The sequence below is a fragment of the Rhinoraja longicauda genome, chromosome 25 (genome assembly GCF_053455715.1).
Source record: "Rhinoraja longicauda isolate Sanriku21f chromosome 25, sRhiLon1.1, whole genome shotgun sequence".
NCBI classification, from domain to species: domain Eukaryota; kingdom Metazoa; phylum Chordata; class Chondrichthyes; order Rajiformes; family Arhynchobatidae; genus Rhinoraja; species Rhinoraja longicauda.
The window spans coordinates 2915791-2938720 of record NC_135977.1 but is presented as its reverse complement, the minus strand read 5'-3'; the positions used below and the strand labels follow the sequence as shown (position 1 = coordinate 2938720).

Here is a 22930-nt window from a genome sequence, read left to right as displayed (position 1 = left end):
TGGCTCGTTTGTAATCACGTATTGTCTTTCTGCCGACTGGATAGCACGCAACAAAAGTTTTTCACTGTACCTCAGTACATGTGACAATCAACTTGAAACTATTCACATACCTGGTCCGTGGAAATGATGATTATTCATTAATTATTTGAAGGCAATATATTCAGTTTATCAGACTGCAACATTCTATTTGAAACTCAGCCCCAGGCAAATGTATGAACCTATCTCTGCACTACATAATGTGGTAAAATAAGGTCCATTCCTGTAATTCTATCGATCCAGACTTGAAAGTAACTGGGAGAATGCAGGAGCTGGAGAGCCCTGGCCCAAACATTCTATCCTTTCCCTCCACAGATGCCACTTGCCCAATGAGTTCCTCCAACTTGGTTTCATCAAATGAACCTGATTACTTTTTCATTTCTTTGATATTCAATGATAAAATACCTTTTCATGTCTTTGATATTCAGTGATAAAATGCTTATCAGTTTTATTAAACACATACAGCAACAAGAAAGCCAAATGCAAATTATGTGGAAAGTCATTGGCCCAATTATTGGAGATGGATTGCAAAATACTTATCAGGCATGCAGATAATTTACATGAAACCAAAGACAAAATCTTCAGCTAGTAAATTATGGTACTTTGATAATATGAGAAGGTAATAAACACTGACAATATTAATTGGCAAGCTAAACTTGTATATTCCAAATCATGTGTCATTTGGGGCTCTTATTGGAATTCAGTGTGGTTTTAAAACTCAGATTAAATTTATCGCACTCTATTTAAATATTATTGCTGTATAAATTTTTGGAAAGGTAAATATACAGCTGGTGTATCAATTGTTAATTGTTAAATGGCTCAGCTTCACAAACGTGGCTTTGACATCCAATCTGTTCTCCAGTTTATAAATCACTATCACTGCTGGTTGTGCACATTTCTGATATCCAGTTGATCAAGTTCATTAGTATTTTAACTTGTGCATTATGCGTTAAGGAACAATTTGGTGTTGCATTCACAAAGATTAGGAAAACATTCCTGAAATTAAATTCAGAAATTGATTCCACTGTTTAGTTTAGATACAGTGTGGAAACGGGTCTTTCAGCCCACCTGGTGCGCGCTGCCCAACGATGGGCTTAGTTGGGAGAGATAGATCAGCATGATTGAATGGCGGAGTAGACTTGATGGGCCGAACTGCCTAATTCTATTCCTATCACTTATGATCTGATGATCACCCATTCGCTAGTTCGATCCTACACACTCGGAGCAATTTACAGAAGCCAATTAATCTACAAATTGGCACGTCTTTGGAATGTGGGAGGAAACTAGAGCACCCTGAGAAAACCCATGGAGACTGGGTCACAAGGAGAACATACAAACTCCGTACAGACAGCACCTGGTCAGAAACAAGCACAGGTCTCTGGTAAGGCAGCAACTCTACTGCTGCGCCACCCTAGATTCTATTTGGTCTACTTTACCTTATTCAACCCAACTAGAACAAAGCAGGTTCACCATTTCCATTAATAGTAAGAATTGACTTCAGTGAAACCTCAATCTGAAGTCTCGATCCAAAACGTCACCCATTCCTTCTATCCAGAGATGCTGCCGGTCCCACTGAGTCACTCCAGCATTTTGTGTCTATCTTTGGTGTAAACGAGCATCTGCAGTTGCATCCTATTAACCAAGCAATCCCAAATTCATTGCACCAAATGCACTGTGTGAGTTAAGTGATCAGCAATAGAGCTCAACTACCTGCTGCCTGACCTGCTGAGTTACTCCAGCATTTTGTGAATAAATCGATTTGTACCAGCATCTGCAGTTATTTTCTTATATTATTCAACTACCACAGCAAATGGGAAAACCTAGACGAGTGTTTGCTCAGCTAAAAATAAAGTTGATTATGATTTGAAATGTTTAACAAATTGATGCCAACTTCTCATTTAATAGAGTTCTAGTTTGATGAAAGAGCAAGCAGACAGTCTGAAAATAATGACCATGCTGAAATAAGCAACTGATCCAGCAGATGAATGCAAACAGCAACTTTGGCCAATTTTCTGCCCCATCTGTGTAGTTGAACAGCAATTCAATAATTTTTCCTTCCAGCAATCTGCCCACTCTCAAAATATGGCCATTAAACTAAAACAGGACCCCTTCCCCACACCACAACTGATCCAAATTCACACCACCTATGATATTTTCCAATCACAAGGTTCTAATTAATATTTTCACAGATTTAAAACATACTTAAACTTTAAAGTCAGCAATGCGGCAGAGAAACAGGCCCTTCCGCCCAACTTGTCCATGCCAACCAAGTTGCCTCACTTGCTCTCTCCTATCCATATACATGTCAAGCATGTAGGAAAGAACTGCAGATGCTGGTTTAAATCGAAGGTGGACACAAAATACTGGACTAGATTCTGTCCCGCCCACTTCCCTGACATCAGTTTGAAGAAGGGTCTCGACTCGAAACGTCACCGATTCCTTCTCTCTAGAGAGGCTGCCTGTCCCGCTGAGTTACTTCAGCATTTTGTGTGTAACATGTACATGTCAAAGTGGCTTTTAAATGTCCAAATTATCCCCTCTTCCACCAGTCGACAATTCGTCACGTTAAATCCAGAGTCACAAATTTCCAAATCTAGAGGCATACTATAATAGCACTCACCATTAAATTTATAAAAATTAATTTAAAAAAAATAATAATTTATGCTAATCCTTATTTGATGTGAAATAATCAAAGAATGTGGAATAAATTTATATCTAGGATTTGTGCTCCCAGTTCTAATCTCGGCAAAATTAAATTGACAATGTAAAGTGAACTTGGTTTCAGAATCTACCTTTGAATTGGTTTATGATTGTCATGATCAACTGATTGGAAGTTTTTGAAATACAACGTGAAGTACTCCCAAGTTGTTTTTACATGGGCAGTATTTTATCATTGCAACATTATCTTAGTCAGTGAAATCCAAAGTATTAGAATCTAACGTAAGTTTACACTAATAAAAACAAAAATAAAAATGTCAAGTGAAGAAAAAACAGTTTGCCCAACCGATCAAACTCCAAATCAGCGATGTGATAACCATACAAATTTGTTCATTTTGGAAAGTTACACGTGGCTTTCTATCAGTTGTAGGGCACTGTTCAGCGGCCTGGGTGAGGTGAAAAAAATCAAAGGGCAGGCAAATAGGACAAGGAGAAAATCAGCAAGAAAGAAAATAAAGATTTGATTAACCTGCACATTCTGCAAATTGTTACTGTGGTCACTGTAAAAACCTAGCTGATTTCAGAGTACCAATAATTTGGTTGAAATTAAAAAATAGTCCATTCCCAACGCCTGTAGCTGTTTTTATGGCAGAAAAAAAATCAACTAAAAGTAAAAAGCACAAAGGAAAAAAAGAGATTTTTGTATTTGGGCACCTGCACATTCAGGGGCTTTATTGAATCATGCAGTTAGGCAATGCAGCAAGTCATTTAGTTTTGAAATACAGCAGCGAAACAGTCCCTTCGGACGACCTCGTCCACACCGACCATCGATCTCTCCCTCTCTCTCTATGGTTCAATCCACTCATCCACTCCCTGCACGCTCGAGGGCAATTTACACCGGCCAATTAACCGACAAACCTACAAGTCTTTGGGATGTGGGAGGGAACCGGAGCACTTGCCTACACACAGCGCCTGGGGTTACTTCGAACCAGGGTCGCTGGGGCTGTGAGGCAGCAGCTCTAACAGCAACAAGAATTCCAACACAATTACACCAGCTTCACAGCAATTATTTAACTGAAACTTGAGAATTATTTGCGATGCATTATAAACACAAATTTAAGTTGCAATTACTGTTGATGCAGGACCCAATACACATGGTGATCCAGCTCCAAGTGTCTTGAACATTAGTTTAATCTACTTACTCCCATGAAGAAAAAAAGTCGGTCCCTTAAGGATTCTATTTAATGACCAAAATCAATTTTATCAAATACTCGTTACAGCCACAAAAGACCAGTAAAAAAGGGAGTCAAGCCCCAAAGATAATACTGCACTTTAAAGCCATTCATTTACCACATGAATTGCCAGAACAATGCAGCTCCCAAGAATGAAATGTTAAATTAATCTTCACATTAAGTTACTGATCAGAATTCTGCTTAACCCATTGTTCAGACTTCTTCAGTCTGAAGGGTCTACCGAAACATCACCCATTCCTTCTCTCCTGAGATGCTGCCTGACCCTCTGAGTTACTTCAGCATTTTGTGATACCTTCAAGTTCCTAAACTCAGTAAGTTGGATAAAATGGCAGTCTTTATCCCAGGTGTAAAGTATTCCCACGTTGAAGCAGGGAGGAGGAAAAGGAATAGTGGTTATTGCTTTTTTTTCAGCTGACTAGATTGTTTCAGGTTCGTCTCTATAAAGGGCTGTGACCGTATAGTATGGTGGCATTCCTAGGGTGTTTGTACTGCAACAAAAGCTTGATTTGAGCACAGTAAGCTCTCTGGGGAAGACAACAAGAGCAAACCATTTTGCAGCCATTTCAAAGAGATTATAGTACAAAATTCACTTGGGAAAACCAAAAAGGCAGGCCATCGAAATATAGTGCACAATTAAAAAAACCACTTAATTGATAATAATTAATTTTGAACAAAACACAAAGTGTTGGATGAACTCTGCGAGCCAAGCACCATCTGTGAAGGGAATGGACAAAACAACATTTCGGGTCAGGACTCTAAGTCTGAAGAAGAATCACGATGAAAAATATTGCCTGTTCATCGATGGAACAAGAAATATCAAATTTTAGCCCATCTTGATGGCAGTGCTTAATACAATGGGAGCAGAGTTCAGCGGCCACTTGTTTCCTTAATTAACAGGACTTCCAAATTTTGAATGGCTGATACCTTGAGGCAGATCAATGTCATATTCAAAAGGCCACCGGTGGTTACGATACAAGCTCAGACAGAAGAGAATTTTGCAATTTAGTAAGAAAATTCAGTCCCATTATTACTAAAGGCATGGAGATGACCAGTTGAAACACACGATAATGATATATTTTTATGGCAACAAAAATGAACTATTTATATTGAGGTGCAGAGTGAAGCAATTTCCTTTTGAACAATTGGAAGACATCCACACCAAATTACTGCCAGTTCTTTTCGGAGCGAGATCAAGAACAGAAATGAAATTTTAACCAACAGGTAAGTTTACCCACACTGACGCACCTGGCTTTTATTAAAGTTGCACAAATTAAATTCCGTGTCACGTGCAATTGTCTTAATTAGTTATGGGTATACATCTCTCAAGCACAAACATTATGTTGCCTTACTGCAGTCTAATTGATTGATGGATCTTGGAATATATAATTACTTTCATTCTATCTCACAGCAGGTTAGGATGTGGTGTTCTCGTGGGGATCAACTATCAGAGTCCCACTATAAATGAGTTCAGTTTTATTATTCAAACAGATGCAGGATTTGCTGGCAAGAGGGGGTTTGTATTTATATTCAAGATAATAATGGTGAGCCACCATAAACAGTTCATGTGTGATATGCCCACATCAAAAAGGTCAGATTTTCTCGAATCATGCCCCAGTGACAGGAATGGCAAAACTCACCAGAAAGGGGTGCCATTTGGCCATTGTATTCTTCTGCATTTGTCCTTTTTTCCTACTTCGTGGAGGTCAGAGGTTTGCCAAATTGTGCAGACGATTTTGTAGATGGTGCAAGCCGAGGGATACTTGCCAAGTGGACTACTTGTTGAACGTTTAACATATTCTTTGATGACAAATACTATCAGAGTCGGACAACAAGAAACAGACCCTTTGGCTCAATTCATCCATGCCGAACAAGATGCCCCAACTAAGCAGATCCCATTTACACAAATTTGGCCCATATCCCTCTAAACCTTTCTAATGCATATTCCTGTCCAATTGTGCCAAATGCTGTCATTGTACCAGCTTCAACTACTTCCTCTGGCAGCTCGTTTCATTTACCCACCACCTTCTGCGTGAAAACGTTGTCCCTCAGCTTCTCATAAATCTTTCCCTGGGCTCGTGTTTCTCATCCTCTCAACTATTCACCAGTGCTCCGAGACCCCTCTGCACTGCAACACACACAGACAGGCCTGCCGTTCACAATGAAGTTCTTATCCTGGTTTTACTTCTAAAAACGCAACATCTCACACCGAGCTAAATTGAACTCCATCTTCACTTCAAAATATTCAACTTGACCTGGCCTTGCAATTTCGATATCTCCGAGTCTGGCCTCCATTCAAATTCTGGTCTACATTGCTGTCGGGGGGAGGGTTGCTTTTTAAGGTGGCAATGCACATCCAGCACTGCTTGGTTCTGAAACTATTAATACAAGCTGTAGAAAGGAACTGCAGATGCTGGCACATACCGAGTTGGACACAAAGTGCTCCAGCAACTCAGCGAGTCGGGCAACATCTCTAGAGAAAAAGGATGGTGACATTTCGGGTTGGGACCCTTCTTCAGACAGAAAGTAAAGGGGATGCAATTAGAGCTAAGAAACGGCCAGAACAAAGTAGTACTGGCAACAGATGACCAAGGAAGGGAAGGAACCAACAATGGGCCCTACCCCTTCTTGGCCAAAACTTGCCGGTCCTGCTTTGTTCTCGTCTTTACTTACCTCCAGTTCCCTCCCTTATACTTTCAGTTTAAAGAAGGGTCTCGACCCAAAACATCACCCATTACTTCTCTCTAGAGATGCTGCCTGTCCCGCTGAGTTAATCCAGTTTTTGTGCCTAACTTCTATTATTACAAAGTGGTTATCTGGGAACAATTTAATGTATTCTGGCTCCTGCGGCATACAAGCTCATACTTTGAGTTGCAAGTGGAATCAAATAATCAAATAATTAATTTTTCATTCAAGCAGGGAATGTGAAGGTGGTTACTGCTGAAGCAGCTGATATTGGCTGGGTCATGGACTTCAAGTTGCACAAGGCTTATTATTGATATTACATATCTTACTCTTCACTGCCCACATAAATTTTTGAAGTGATCCCCTGGGCTTAGGAGTGATTTACACGGCAGTGCTGGGAATGTGTGCAACTTAAGATCTTAAGGAGGAGGAAAAATTAAAATTAGCACCGAGTTCCCACTACAACATTTAGACATGAGGGTCCTGTTTCATGTACAGACCAAGCATTTAAAGTATTCCATTTACTCGAATATTAGAGTAATAAATACAACCTTAAGAAAGTGAATTTTAAGAACTTAGAAACATAGAAAATAGGTGCAGGAGGAGGCCATTCGGCCCTTCGAGCCAGCACCGCACCTTGCACTTGCTTCATTACTTTAAAGCAGCCAAAATTGCGTTTGCACCAACTAAATTGCTTTTCTGGTGCAGTTTCTGTTGCAATACAGAAAGTCTGACAGCCACTTTGGCCAAGCTCCAAAATAGAAATCAATAACCAGATAAACCATTAAAGATGTTCACTGAGAAATAAATATTGACCAGCATATAATGCGAAGGCACAAAAACCAAAATGTCTTCTGCAGTGTAAATTCAATTAATAGATTTGTTTAGCTACTTAATTGTCCTTCATAAGAACTTCTCAATGAAAGTTGGTAGCAAGATCATGAGTAGCCACCTGGCTCACTGTTAGATCTCCAAAAAGCACGGAAGGAGGAGATAACAATATTGTAAAAAGTAGAACCAGGCGACCAATTGAGACAATGATAAGCGTCATCCACCATGTTATATGATGTTGTCAAGATTGAAAGGGTTCAGAGAAAGTCACAAGGATGTTGCCAGTACTAGAGTGTCTGAGCTACAGGAAGAGGTTGAGTAGGCTGGGTCTCCATTCCTTGGACCACTGGAGGATGAGGGGTGATCTAATAGAGGTGTATAAAATCATGAGAGGAATAAATCAGGTCGATGCACAGAATCTCTTGCCCAGAGTAGGGGAATCGAGGACCAGAGGATATAGGTTCAAGGTGAAGGGGAAAATATTTAATAGGAATCGGAGGGGTAACTTTTTCACACAAAGGGTGATAGGTGTATGGAACAAGCTGCCAGAGGAGGTAGTTGAGGCTGGGACTATCCTGACTTTTAAGAAACAGTTAGACAGGTACGTGGGTAGGACCGGTTCGGAGGCACATGGACCAAACACAGGCAGGTGGGACTAGGGTAGCTGGGACATTTTGGGCAAGATGGGCCAACGGGCCTGTTTCCACACCGTATCACTCAATTACACTATTGTGATTACAATCGTTTTAGACTAGGAAACAAAGGAACAGACTGTGCACTCAACCCTTAGACAGATGAGTCATGAAGGTACTGGATAGAGGATTGTCATTAGGGTGGCACAGTGGTGCAGCTGTAGAGTTGCAACCTTACAGTGCCATAGACTTGGGTTCGATTCTGAGTAAGGGCACATCTTTTTGAAGTTTGTACGTTCTCACTGTGACCACGTGGGTTTTCTCCGGTTTGCACCAACTAAAGACGTGCAGACGTGCACCAACTGCACTTCAAAGACATGCAGATTTGCAGGTTAATTGGCTGTAAATTGTCCCTAATCTGCAGGATAGAACTAACGTACAGGAATCGCTGGTTGGCACAGGCTCAGAGGGCATAAGGGCCTATTTCCGTGTTGTATCTCCAAAACAAATAATATTTTAACAACATTGGGGTCACGAGCAGTGATAACCAGAGACATCCTCTGAGGAAAAAGAGGAACATGAGCATCGGATTCAGATAAAGCCAGTCACCTTGATCGAGAGCTTGGGTCAAGTTATAAATCCGCATCTGATCTGTGAAACATTTGCCCGAATGTAACGTTGTGAAAATGTTTAGTGGTGAGTAAGAGCTTTAAAAATACGGTCGTGATGAGTGGTTTTGTCTGACATTTGTTGACACAACTTCCAATTCAGCAGTAAACCCATTTTACTTTATTCTCTTGATTGAGAAATTCACCATTCCTTTTGAATGAACTCAATGACTGAGTCATCATCACCTTCTGATGAGGAGCATTCCGACCTTCCCATATCAAGAGAATGTTATCTCAGTGGTAAATGGCCTGCTCATTTTCTGTAGAGTGTGACATTGGTTCTATATTCCTCAGACAAGGGAAACATTCTTCCCGCAACCCATCTGTTAACACATTTTGTTATTAGGGCATCTCCACTTTTTCTTCCAAACTAGCAATAATACAGACCCAGTCTACTCAAACTCTGAAGAAGGATCCCAACCAGAAACGGCACCGATTCCTTTTCTCTCAAGATGCTGCTTGACCCGCTGAGTTACTCCAGCACTTTGCATCCTTTTGTGTAAACCACTATCGGCAGTTCCTAGATTCTACTCTGATAGGACTATCCCTGGAACCAATCCCTGGTGAATCTGCATGGCACTCCGGAGTGGGTACCTCCCTTTTCTATTATGGTCCAATACTCCAGTATACTCCATCTCTACACTGACATTCAAATTCTCACATAAAAGGCCAACATACTATTGAATTTCCTCATTGCACCTTAGGCATCTTTTACTGTTGTGTGGGCACAAACCCGTCATTCAAACATCATCACCACCCTATTAGTCACCATTTAAAAAAAAGACCTCGTCTGTCATGTGCAAAGTAAGGAACTTAACACCTTTTTCACATTATAATGGCATCCGCATTGGTCTTCCTCACTCACTTAACTTGGTCAGATCTTCATGAAGCCTTTTCACATTCTCTTCCCTACTCTCAATCCCATCGAGCTATGTTTCAACAGCAAATCAGTAGTTAATTCGACACTGGATGCCACTGATTGGAGCAGCGGTTATTATTCATTCATTTTACTCTACACAATGATGCCTCCACATAACTGATCACTGGTGGTCAAGCCCAAATCCCTTCGGCTTCTCGCAGGTCAGAACATGGCCACCGGAGAAAGATTTCCTCACACATTCCATGTCGGTAGATCAATCAGAATGGTGCACTGACTTTGTTGAACAATCTTCTGTGTGAGACCCTCGGGTAAGCTCATCACAAATTCACCAAATCCACTAGTTCCTCCTGATCTTTTCTACTTGTCACATCTCGAACAAGATGTAGAATCAATTACTCAAGCACAATTTCCCTTCCATAAAACACTTGCTGACTCCGCTCAAATCTACCACTCTTCAGGGTGAGCTTTTCATGAAAAGGTTTCTGCACTTTCCCTACTATTGACACAAAGCCAATATTTCTCTCCATCTCCTTTCTTAAACAGTGGGTTTACATTTGAAGTCCAGAGGACCATTTGCGGATGCTAGCCACAGAGCATTCACTGTAGCCATCTCTTTCAAGCTGCCAAGATATCAACCAATACGTGTTTGGGATTTATCAACTTCGCTTCCCAACTTCTCTTGAGCTGTTAATTTTCTTCAGTTCCTTATTCTCATTAAACCCTCAGTCATCTGGTATTTCTGTCACTTTTGTTTTTAGAAAGGATCAAGACAGACACAAAAGTAGTTGTTCAATTCCTTCGGTTATCTGTTGGAAATGTCCTCAGCTGGTTGTTGGAGCCTCACATTTTCCCTTGAACACAAAACAAAATGCTGGAAAAATTCAGTTGCTCAGACAGCATCAGTGAAGGGAAATTGGCAGACGCCATGTCAGGGTGAGATGCGTCTGAGACTGCTGAATCGCAGAGGTGGAGCAATGAGAGGGGGTCTCAAAGAGCTCTAGTCATGGAGTTCCTCCAGCACTTTATGTTTTGCTCAAGACTTCAGCATCTGCAGTCTTGTATCTTGACAATTTTCTCATGTTGGTCAATTTACTAAAATCCACATGAAATAAAAGTCTTGTGAATTATTTTGCATGGAGTTTGCAAATGGTTGCATTTTTATTTCAAGGCTGGAAGTTGCAACTTCTAACAGCACCATGCAGAAACCCTGATTGGCCATACATCACCTGCTGCACTCATTTTGTTTTTGCTCACTTAGCCACAAGCAGTTCATGAATACTACAAGTAAAAGACAAGACACTTCAAATGACCGAACAAAATTGCATTCCCCCATAATCAGGACTTGGTTGACATTGGCGAGATTTAATTGAGTCCGCCGGCCAGGACATCTATCATTGATCTGGCAAGAGACATCAGAAAGAACTGGTGCCCTTCTGCAATCAGAAGTAACAAGAGAAAAAAATATTTGTGATCGCAGTTGGTATTCCAGAAAATCCTTCCCCCTCACATACCTATATGGACACATTGATAAACGGCAATGCATAAATCAATACGGAATTCGATTTATTCTCCAATGAACATAGACCAGTCTCACACAGGTACAGGCCCTTTGGCCTACCATGTCCATACTGAACATGATGCCAAGCTAACATAATCTGTCTGTATGTGATCCATATCCCTCCATCCCCGGCATATTTATGTGCCTATTTAAAAGGCTCTTAATCACCATTATCACGACTGCCTCCACCACCATCCCTGGCAGCACGTTCCAGACACCCGCCACTTGCTGCATTAAGCTAGCCCCACACCTCTCCCATTAAAATTTGCCCCTTTGCCCCCTTACGCTATGGCCTCTGGTCCTCGACATATCCGCCCTAGGAGAAGATCGATCTATCCATAGCAACTGGTCATGTGTATACAAAAACAAATAATGTTATTCCTTTCACTGCTCCTTCCCGGAATTAAAGGACTTTCAAGCCTACCTACACAGGAATTTACAACAGTTTCTCTTGAGCCATTCCTCAAGAAAAAAGGAATTGCACTCTGAAAATATAAAACAAATGAACTGATTTATTCACAAAATGCTGGAGTAACTCAGCAGGTCAGGCAGCATCTCGGGAGAGAAGGAATGGGTGACGTTTCGACCCGAAACGTCACCCATTCCTTCTCTCCCGAGATGCTGCCTGACCTGCTGAGTTACTCCAGCATTTTGTGAATAAATCGATTTGTACCAGCATCTGCAGTTATTTTCTTATATAAACAAATGAACTGGATGGGTCGTGGAATATTATTATACCGAGCTTAAATCTTTATACACGCATGCGTTCAGCAAGACACAGCATTGCAAGGATTGCAAAACCCAGACTTGCTGTCTTGATACACACCAGTTTCAGGCAGAAGCAACTTAAAAAACTGACAAGTGGAATTATTTGAGGTCTAGGTTTGGAGAGCAGAGGGCAGAAGTGAATGTTCTTGCTGCTGTTGCCAAAAATTAAGTCAGATTGATGACACGAGGAAGGCAGTGTCAAAAATTGAAGATCATTAAACGTGCAATTAGATATGGTTGCATATGAATATCATAGATCATATCTGTTGGAAAATAGTCAAAACTACATTCTGCCAATCTTTCCTTTCACCTGCTTTCTGTTTCTTAACTTACTGCTGAGAACTGTAAATATCCAAATCATTCTGGTCACAAACAAGTGTTCAGGCAACAGAACCACTCAGCGTGACAAATCACTGTATAGATTTATCAAGGTGCACACGAGATTTTTATTCTTTCATTCATCAGGATCTGGACATGGTCAACAAAGCCAACATTTTCTATCCATTCATTGCCCTTGAGAAGTTGATGCTAAGCTGCCATCTTGAATCACTGCAATGCTTTTGATGAAAATTCTGCCACTGTGCTGCAAGTCACGATGTTGTGCGATTTGGAAAGGGATATGCAGGTGGTGGTGTAACCCTGCACCTCTTGGTCACAGGTTTGAGAGGATCTGCTGGAGTAGCTTTGCAAGTGACTGAGGTGCATTTATATACAGTACATACTAAAGCCACTGTGCATTTATGAAGGCAAGTTATCTTTCGGATGATGCATTGCATACCAATCGAGCATTACGGGGAGTGTGTCAAGCTTCTTGGGTTGTTAGAGTTGTACTTATCCAGACAAGAGGTGTGTATTCCACACTCCTGATCTGATTTTTGCGTATTGTGGAAAGGTTTTGCAGCGTCTGAATTTACCTCTGATCTGCCCTGAAAAGCCATGTTGTTTGTGTAACTTCAGTCGAGTTCAGGCATCAACTCGATTGGCATTGGAAGACTGCCAATCCCACATTGGCCTCATCAGCCACCCAAGAATTCTCAAAACTGGAATGGATCACTCTGAAGGGCTCAGACTCAAAACATCATGTATCCATATTCTCCAGAAACATGGTCTGACCTGCTGAGTTACTCCTGCACTTTGTATCTTTTGGAGTGGTAGCAAGCCTCTCAATTGAGTTTTTAAAAAAAACATGCAGTTGAGATATTTTGCAACTTACCACCCACATACCAATTTGATATGCTTAGCATGAAAAAATAATTCAATTTGAATTCAAAGCTTTGGCCACACCATCTTCCATTTTTAGTTTGTTTAGTTTATTGTCATCTGCACCAAGTACAGTGAAAAGCTTTTGTTGCATGTTAACCAGTCAGCAGAAAGACAATGCAGGATTACAATTGAGCTATTCAGTACACAGATTAACGATGTAGGGAATAACATGAATAACGTTTAGTGCAAGATAAAGCCTGTACAGTCCGATCAAAGATAGTTCGAGGATCTCCAATGAGGTAGATAGTTTTGATCTAATACTGGACAATTATTTTACAATGAAAACTTAAAAAATCAGAAGCAATTAATTTCTATTTTCACAACTATAACATTCCATCTCTGATACTGCACGAATCTCAGGATTTTGTTCACACGGCAACTTTTCTTGCTACCCTCAATAGGATTAAAACTACTGAAGTTGCACCATTCGACTTCCCAGAAGAGTGATCAAAATGATTTGTGAGAAAATCTGCTCTCTTCAAATTACAGGCAAGGCCTAGATATTACGATGTAGAAAATAAACTTACTCAGCAATATCCACCAGATAGGGATGAAATCTTATAACACAATCCAACACTTAGTTATTAAACACATCTTTGAGCACCTTAAGGCTTTAATTAAGAAATTGTGCCACTCTAGGTTCTTGCACAAATTACTTCAATGCGCATCAGCAAGAATGAAGTGCATTAATGCTTCAATTCAGTATTTTCATACAAAGCTACCCCACTGTTATTTAGGCCACCACTCTATTAATTATCATGAAACACCTAGAGCATAAAACTTAATTATCTTGGCATTTCCCTGCAATTACAGGCAAGCAATAATAGTTGAAGTCAAAAGCCGGCAGGATTACACTCTTTGTCACAATATAGGTCATAGAGATGTTGAACCATGCAGCACAGAAACAGGTGTGTAGGAAGGAACTGCAGATGCTGGTTTAAACCGAAGATAGACACAAAAAGCTAGAGTAGCTCAGAGGGACAGGCAGCATCTCTGGAGAGAAGGAATGGGTGATGTTTCGGGTCGAGCCCCTTCTTCACATTGATATCAGGGGAGAGGGAGAGAGGGGGAGAGAGAGAGAGAGAGAGAGGGGGAGAGAGAGAGAGAGAGAGAGGGAGAGAGAGGGAGAGAGAGAGAGAGAGAGAGAGAGAGAGAGAGAGAGAGAGAGAGAGAGAGAGAGAGAGAGAGAGAGAGAGAGAGAGAGAGAGAGAGAGAGAGAGAGAGAGAGAGAGAGAGAGAGAGAGAGAGAGAGAGGTAGATAAGGAAGTGTAAGGTGTGAAAACAGGATGAAGGAAATGGAGATCAAGGAAGATGTAGAATAGACCATTGTTGGCTAGGAGAAGGTAACAACAATGCAAACAAAGAAAAAATGTAGTCGGAGACATTAAGACTGATCGGAGAACTGGGAAGGGGGAGCAATGGAGAGAGCTCTTAAGGATAGCGGTGTTAGGGGGTATGGGGAGAAGGCAGGAACGGGGTACTGATTGAGAGTGATCAGCCATGATCGCATTGAATGGCGGTGCTGGCTCGAAGGGCTGAATGGCCTACTCCTGCACCTATTGGAAAGCCAGGGTTACTTGCAGTTAAAGAAATCAATGTTCATACCGTTGGGGTGTAAGCTGCCCAAGTGAAATGTGAGGTGCTGAAACTGCCCTGGTGTTCAGGGAGTGGATGAAATAGTAGGAAAATATAAAACTGGTGTGAACAGATGATTGACAATAGACAATAGGTGCAGGCTTCGTGCCAGCATCGCCATTCAATGTGATCCTGGCTGATCATTCTCAATCAGAACCCCATTCCTGCCTTCTCCCCATACCCCCTGATGACTGGTGTGGACCCGGTGGACTGAAGTGCCTGTTTCTATGCTTTATCTGTAAATTAAACATCTAACTTTGCACTCGACGAAAATGTGAAATCCAGAGTGCTGGGTGGTATGCACATAATTCCATTTATTACCGATTTCTTTGTGCACAAAGAATGCTTCGCATAAAGGAGCAAGAGGCAAGTCGAAAACAACAGCGATAGTGCTATAATGTGTGAGGTGAAGGAATGGACCTGGAATAAATTCTGTTTAAAGTATATTGGAAATATAAATGTCAAATACTCTCTTATGTGTTGAGCAACCATTAACAAGTCAGTACAATTAACTTCACTAGCTTCAGGTTAGAATGACCTTCCTCGCATTGCTTCTCAAAGATTCTTTGTAGAGATGTGTTTATTGATAGGGAGGGGTGGGATGGAGGAGAAGAGGCAAGACCAGTCTCAAACGTAATTAACTTTTTTTCCCCAGTTAGATTTCCCTCTGATCGTACTGCCTCAGAGATATGGTCTTGTTTCATCTGATTGCTGGGATAAGATTTAATACCATGAAAATCTAAACATGGCCGGACCTTCAAAGAACAAGGAGGAGCAGGGAAAACAAGAGGAACAAATATTTTAGAACGCCACCCAAGATGTTCATTTATAACTTGACAGTTATAAATGATCACAGATTTTTCTATTTAACCAGTATAATTCAGCTTGTTATTCTGGCAAAAATAAAAGTACCATCTGTACAAGTGACAAGTTTAACCCTCTGTTTCAAATTTGTGTATCGGGGCTCTCTGTGAAAGTAAGTAATCTGGGGCCAGGAGTTCAACTTAAGCTCAAACAGAATTTCAGAATTTGCAGATAGTTTGATTTAACCTGAGATAGAGGCTGAAAAGTTGGTGTAAGCATTGGTTTCTGCCCAACAAAAACTTTGATAATAACCTTTTTTTTAAATGCAAATATTCAATCCTGTTGTTAAGTTAAAATCAAATAAATACATACATGACCAACAATAAACTACCAGGAAGGCCAAGAAAACAATCGGGGCTCCTTCAAAAAAATTCCTCTCCACATTGCTCAAAGCTCAATGACTATGACCATGACTTGCCAAGAGGACATTAATAATAAATCCAACGGCTAACTTCCCCTGAGTTTTGACAAATTCCTGTTGCAGAGAAATGCAAGTACTTTGTTTATTGTGTGAGCAAAGGACTGCAATCCAAGACATTAAATTTGGCAAACCTTAATTGCTGTAGTTCCAATTAAAGCCCTCAGCTCTCTGTCTTGAAATTGAGTTGGTGAATGTGGCATCTCAAGACTGAGTGACAGATCGCATTCGAATAGTCAATTTACTGTTGCTTGCGAGGATCCTCGATATTGCTCAGATCTTAAGCCCGTCAGACCTGCTGTAAGATCTGAGACACCACTGATTTTAATGGAGATTCACACCCTGCACATTAGGAGACAGAGGACAAGGCAAGTTATATTTTGCTTAAATATAACTTGCCCTTGCTCTTTGTCTCCTAATCTGCAGGACTAGATTCTCCACCAAAATCAATGGTTTACCAGATCATTTAACTTCAGATAAAATGAATAAATATTAATCTATGTTGCACTTTTCATTAAAATATAAAAGCTTAATTCACTGAAATTTTTAAGAATTAAAAACAAAGCTATTTTGTGTGAATTAAATAATTCAAACAAGAATTGTGATGTAGGGAGAACAGAGCAAATTCAGTGGTCATTTCAAGACATTGATGCAATCACAAAGACAGCTCATGTATGTCTGCTTCTTCAGATGTTAGAAGAGATTCTGCATGACACCAAGTGCTCTACTGAACTTCTGACAGAGAGCATAGTGATTCAGTAACTCAAACAGTCAAGAACAAAGGTGGCTGGAGAAAGCCATGAACATTGCCCAATCCATCAAGAGTATTGACCTCAGCATTAAAGGGAACTACCTGAAGTACTGCCGCAAGAGCCAACTAACATCAGGCTCACACCTCCCTGTCCACACACTCAGCTCACTGCTACCATCAGGAATATGGTTCAGGAGCCTCGAAAAATTGCCTGCAGGTTCAAGAGCAGTTTCTTTCCATTCACCATCAGGCTCTTGAACACAACCCTCTCAGCAGAAAACTACTAAGGACCTTATTCACAAAATCCTGGATAACTCAGGTCAGGCAGCATCTCAGGAGAGAAGGAATGGGTGACATTTCGGGTTGAGACCCTTCTTCAGACTGATGTCAGGGGGGCGGGACAAAGGAAGGATATAGGTGGAGACTTTGTCCCGCCCCCCTGACATCAGTCTGAAGAAGGGTCTCAACCCGAAACGTCACCCATTCCTTCTCTCCTGAGATGCTGCCTGACCTGCTGAGTTACTCCAGCATTTTGTGAATAAATACCTTCGATTTGTACCAGCATCTGCAGTTACTTTCTTATACTAAGGACCTAGTACAAAACTTGCACCACATACTTCGCCTAGCACCATTTGTGGTCAGGTTACCAAGTATAACTGAGAATTTATTGTACATTTGTGCTGTTGCATGAATGTGCCTGCAAAGTTGTAACAAGAAATAATTTAAATGTTCCATTTCCGGCACATGACAACTTAAACACACTTGATACTTGAAAGATTCAGTGTTCCAGTTTGACCACCTGCTCCACTGTGATCAAATTCAATGCATTATAAGGAGGATCTTCGCTGAATAAAGAAAACTCAAACTTTGTTTCCGATAAAGCTAAACAATACAGGGTGCTGCCTGTACAGAGTTTGTATGTTCTCCCTGTGACTGCTTGGATTTTCTCCGGGTGCTCCGGTTTTCTCCCACATTAAAGACCTGCAGGTTTGTAGGTTAACTGGCTTCTGTAGAATTGAGCCTGGTGTGTAAGATAGAACTTATGCGTGGGGAAGCATTGGTCGGTGTGGACTGTGGGCCAAAAGAACCGTTTCCACACGGTATTTGTGAACTAACATACATTTAAATTAGTTGCCAGTACACCTGGAAGGACTTGTTCATTCCAAGAGTCTATAAGTGTTCAGAGTAAATCACGACATAATGTCATATAGACAAAGAAATAGAGTTTGAAGCTAAGTTGAGTACAAGCAAGCTGGCCTTCGACAGGTCAAGCTTATTCTCATTCGTCAGTGTTATTTCAGACATGCGCTGTATTTAAAACGGGTGAAAGAAATATTACTCCATTAGTAACAATTGCTTCAACATCCGACATTCACTTTGCATTCTACCATTTGGTCCATTGATAACTGGCAAAGGACACAATCCAGAGCACTTTGCTACCAGAGGCCAAACATTCTGCCATCTAATTTTGTACAAGTGAAACAGATCAAGGAAAATAAAGCGAACAGTGCAAGTTTGGAAAGGGAAATACTCAGAGCACAGTAAGCATTAATACATATTTTAAGGAGATTCTTTATTTAGAACAGAAAACTGTTGCAAACATTTTAGCAGAATCGGTAAATAATGGGGAAGAACACAAAGATCATACCCCAAATGTAGAAGCAGCTTCTGGGGTCAATCACTACTTCCTTAAAAGAATAGCAAGAAATGGCAATACAAAGATAATTATGAAAAATAATTTGACTGCCAAATCAGAAAATTGCCCATGCGTGGACAATAAAGAGGGAAGCTGGCATTCTGCAGACATAGTGTCAGAGTACTGAATCGCCAAGTCTGTTGCATTCCAGTAATGGCCAGAATTTAAACTCTGAAATGCTGCAAAAATCAGATCAAGTAACATGACCAATCCTATCCACATCAACTGCTTATTATGTCAAATGCAAGTATAAAATGGCATTCTTAAAGGACAGGATACACTTGAGCACACCATCTACCTACTCTCTGGCATTGCACCTCCTGGAATCAGAAGAGCTGTAGCCAGTCAAAAAGAACGCCTCAGATTATCAGAGGATGAAAGACCACCCTTTGCTACCTCAGCATTTGAAATCACGCAGAAGTTTCCTCTCTTCTGTCCATCCCCTGGACTGCAGTGCATCGTCCAGAAGGCTCAAACTCTGGGAAAAGAGACTAGAGAAATCTTCGGAAGACACTCACATGGCAATCGATCCCTCTGAGAGACTTCCACCAGGTTCCGACCAACCGTGGATAACCTGGCGTAGTCCCAACAGACTGCGGACAGGCACAGGGAAGAGCCAATCGGACATGCTGAAGTAGGGATGCACTGAAGATGCGGCAGACTGCGAGTGTGGACAGGGCCTCCAGACTATGGAACATCTCCTGAGCTGTGACATGCTGCATGACACATGCACTGTAAAGGATCTTGCAGAGGCCAACAATGTGGCACTAAAATTTGCTCACTATTGGCAAACAGTTGTGTGATGACACGAAATAATAATAACTTGAGCACACTTATCCTGAAGGATGCGACCGTTGACAAGAGTAACATTTAAATGTTGCTCTTTAAAATGGAATGCAACCACTCCGCACCAATATCAGCAGCGCCCCCCGCCTCACGAAGCAGATGACTGATTTCCACTTAAGCCTGGGGTCAGTTGCCCTCATCCTTTTTGTCTTGTATATTGAGCCTTTTGCTGAACCCATCAGGAAGGATTGGGTGAATGACCCAGGCAGTGGAGACATTCAAGTCAAAGGCTCCTCGGATGTGGCACCTCCTGTCTGGTTACGCTGTTTGGCCACAGAAGGATAAGCATCTACCAACTGTTTCAACTGGCTTAGAAATATAGAATGGAACATCGCAGGAACAAGACACACAATGCCAATCCAAACCAATCCCATCTGCTGGCACGTGATCTATACCCTCTGATCACTGACTGCTCATGGGTTCATTTTAAATGCCACTTAAATGTTACTATGGCTTCTACTTCCATCAATGCACCATTGTGCTTTGCACATCTCATTTCAGACTCCGCCTCGCACCTTAAACCTCTCGTATGTGAAATTTCCATCCCCTGGAAAAAGACCTACCCATGCCTCACAACTTTGTATATTTCTATCAGGTCACCCCTCAGCCTCTCGACACTCCAAGGTTGTCCACCCTCTCCTTTCACCCAATGCACTCTATTCCAGGAAACGACCTGGCAGGCCTCCAACTGCACCCACTGCAGACTTGGAGGCCAAAATTAGTCACAATAAAAATGAGGCAGATTTATTTTGGTGCTTTATACTGCTCACCTTTATAAAGAGATGCTACATAAATGCATGTTTGATAGGTATTGTTCATTTAATGGCTGAACGGGCATGTTTTACGTTCCGCAAAGCAAAATGACGCAAGTGCTGGAAATTTGGAAACCCCCAGCATGAAACTGTTTGCGTAAGTTACCTTCACCGTCATTCTTTCTATCAATTGTTTGTGGAATCGTGGTCTACCTCATTGGTGTTTATGGACAAAATCAAATTATTTTGGCTTTTTATTTTAAACGTGTTGGTTATTGAATCGTTCCAAATCAAATTATTAATTTGTGATAACTATTCTGATGTCTTGCAGATGGTTCCCTCCAAGACATCCAATCCACAAGACTTAAAATTATATATCATTCAAGGATGGAAGGTTATCTAAGTATTTTGCATCCAAGATAACAGTCTCAGTCAGTCTGCCAAATGTTTGGAAAAATGTGCAATTAACCATCAACACAAATGAATGTGCAAAAGCTTAAATTTTCTCACTAAATGCCACTTCCACAGCTGTGGCACAGCACATGATGGCTCCGATTATGGCTTTGTTAATGCAGGGGACAGTTGTGTTTTATTACGTGGGTTCTGCAGTCCTAAATACCTTTAAACTTGATGACAAGATCTTGAGAAATATGTGGAAATATTGAGAAGGCATAGCAAATTGCATTCACACGAAAACGACCTGATCTGTAACTGTTGAGATACAAATGAAAATATATAACTAATGCAACTAAGATCTAACACAGGGTGGATGCATTCAGCATATTGTGCGTGTATTAGTCTTATGCCAGTTTAGCTCCTGCCAAAGTGTTTTATCCATGTGGAACAACTTCAGATTCACATCTAGAGGGACTGAGAACATGCAGTTTTACTTCAAACAGAAGAGCAAAATTGTTCTCAATTAAAATTCCAAACAAGGCTGTTGTGAAGTGAATTTTTTAATTTGACACACCAGAATCTGGAATACTGATTGGTAGAGATTTCAAGAGAGAGTTAGAGTTAGCTCTTGGGGCAAAGGGGTCATGGGATGTGGGGAAAAAGCCAGAACGGGGTACTGATTTGGATGATCAGCCATGATCATATTGAATGGCTCAAAGGGCCGAATGGCCTACTCCTGCACCTAGTTTCTATGTAGTTTAAAAAACAAACATTTTTTTTTAGAAAAGACAAGGAAAAGAATATGTCCCTTAAAGATCAGCATGCATGGAGCCACAGGAGATGGAAGATGTTTTTAATGACTATTTTTACCAAGTAGATCATGGAAGCTAAGGAACTGAAGTAAATGAGTTGTAATATGTTGGCTCGTTTATGAATTACCGAAGGATGTAGTATTGGCAGTTATTCGCACATTAGGGTGAATAAATGGCCTGACCCAAGTGTATCTTCTGAATTTGCAGGAAGCAAGGTAAGAAATCACAGAAATCCTTGCATCATATATGCATCATTTTTTGGCACAGATGCGGTTCCAGGAGACTGGAGGATGGCTAATGTGGTATATTTATATATTTCCGAGTATACCTCTGCTATATATAGCCTTAAATATAATCTCTGGACTTAAGGAACAGCATATGACTGATTTGCAGCAACTAGTGAATGGTGCCCATCCCACTAGACATTGTTTGTTTATAAAATACAAGAGAGGAAGATTTCAATGCTCTTTCACTTACCCAAGGATGTGTGTATCTTGGGAGATAGCTCCGATATGAAGTAGTTATGCCTATAGAGGAAAGAAAGTATCAATTTATTAATTACTGATTGGAGGATTACAGTAAATCTAATGACATTGAGTAGACAGGTGTGATTGAGATGTTTCATTTTAAGAGAATGGATTGCAAGATTAAAACTAAATGATATTGTTCACGACTATGAATTGAGCATTCATGTGAATTATCATGGTGAAATGAGTCTTTTTGGTCTTCATCGGTTTTCTTAGTTAGCAAACCAAATCAATGGCAGAAAAAAAAAATCATCCTTTAGATACCAACAAATCATTTTGGACTTAAGCAATCCTACGTAATTAGTTTTAAACAAGGTAACATGTCATTGCCCCATTGTTAACTCATCAGCATCAGCACAAATTATTCTTATATTATTCATCCTTTTGCTGGTCAATTTGAGCCCTGTGGGATTTTTTGCCCGCTTTGCAATAATTACAGCTGCCAGAAGCTTCCACCTACATTGGAATTATGCCAGAAACACAAAATACAGTTGTCTATTTTCCACGTTTCAAGTTTCCACAAATCTCCAAACCCAGCAGCATCTCGCCATTTCATTATAACTTGCATATAATTGAGTATTCAATATCAGCAAACAAAATCAATTATCATAAAACTCTGAAAAGCATCTTTAGGATTGCTTTACAGACCCATGGTTTAAGAATGTTTTCTATTTTTCAGTTCAGCACAATCCAAGCTAAAATGGAGACATAAGAAACTGCTAAAGATGATTTACAAAAAAATACAAAGTGCTGGAGTAAGTCAATGAGTCAGGCAGCATTTCTGGACATGGATAGGTGATATTTTGGGTCAGGACCCTTCTTCAGACTGATTCCAGTGGAGTGTTGCAAATCGTTGGAGGAAATAAAAGCAGGATAAGCTGCAAGTACACTGCAGAACAGGGAACAACTGTGGAGTTAGTATTTCTGTCCAATGGCCCTTTACACGTTTCTGTAACATTTCATAAACCATTCTTTCAATTCTTTTCTAAAGAAGGGTGACTGAC

At 40.7% G+C, this 22930-nt stretch overlaps 1 protein-coding gene across 10 annotated transcripts in view; it reads right to left on the bottom strand.

Annotated features, from left to right (window-relative positions):
- arvcfb (ARVCF delta catenin family member b) overlaps window positions 1-22930 on the bottom strand; it is a 207367-nt gene that overhangs the window by 151946 nt on the left and 32491 nt on the right. For 9 of the 10 annotated variants that reach the window (XM_078421486.1, XM_078421491.1, XM_078421489.1 and 6 more), the window contains exon 2: window positions 21877-21926. The exons of the other annotated variant lie outside the window; for it this stretch is intronic. The gene's annotated coding sequence lies outside the window, so the exon portion shown is untranslated. The remainder of the gene's footprint in view (window positions 1-21876; window positions 21927-22930) is intronic. 10 annotated transcript variants of the gene reach the window in all.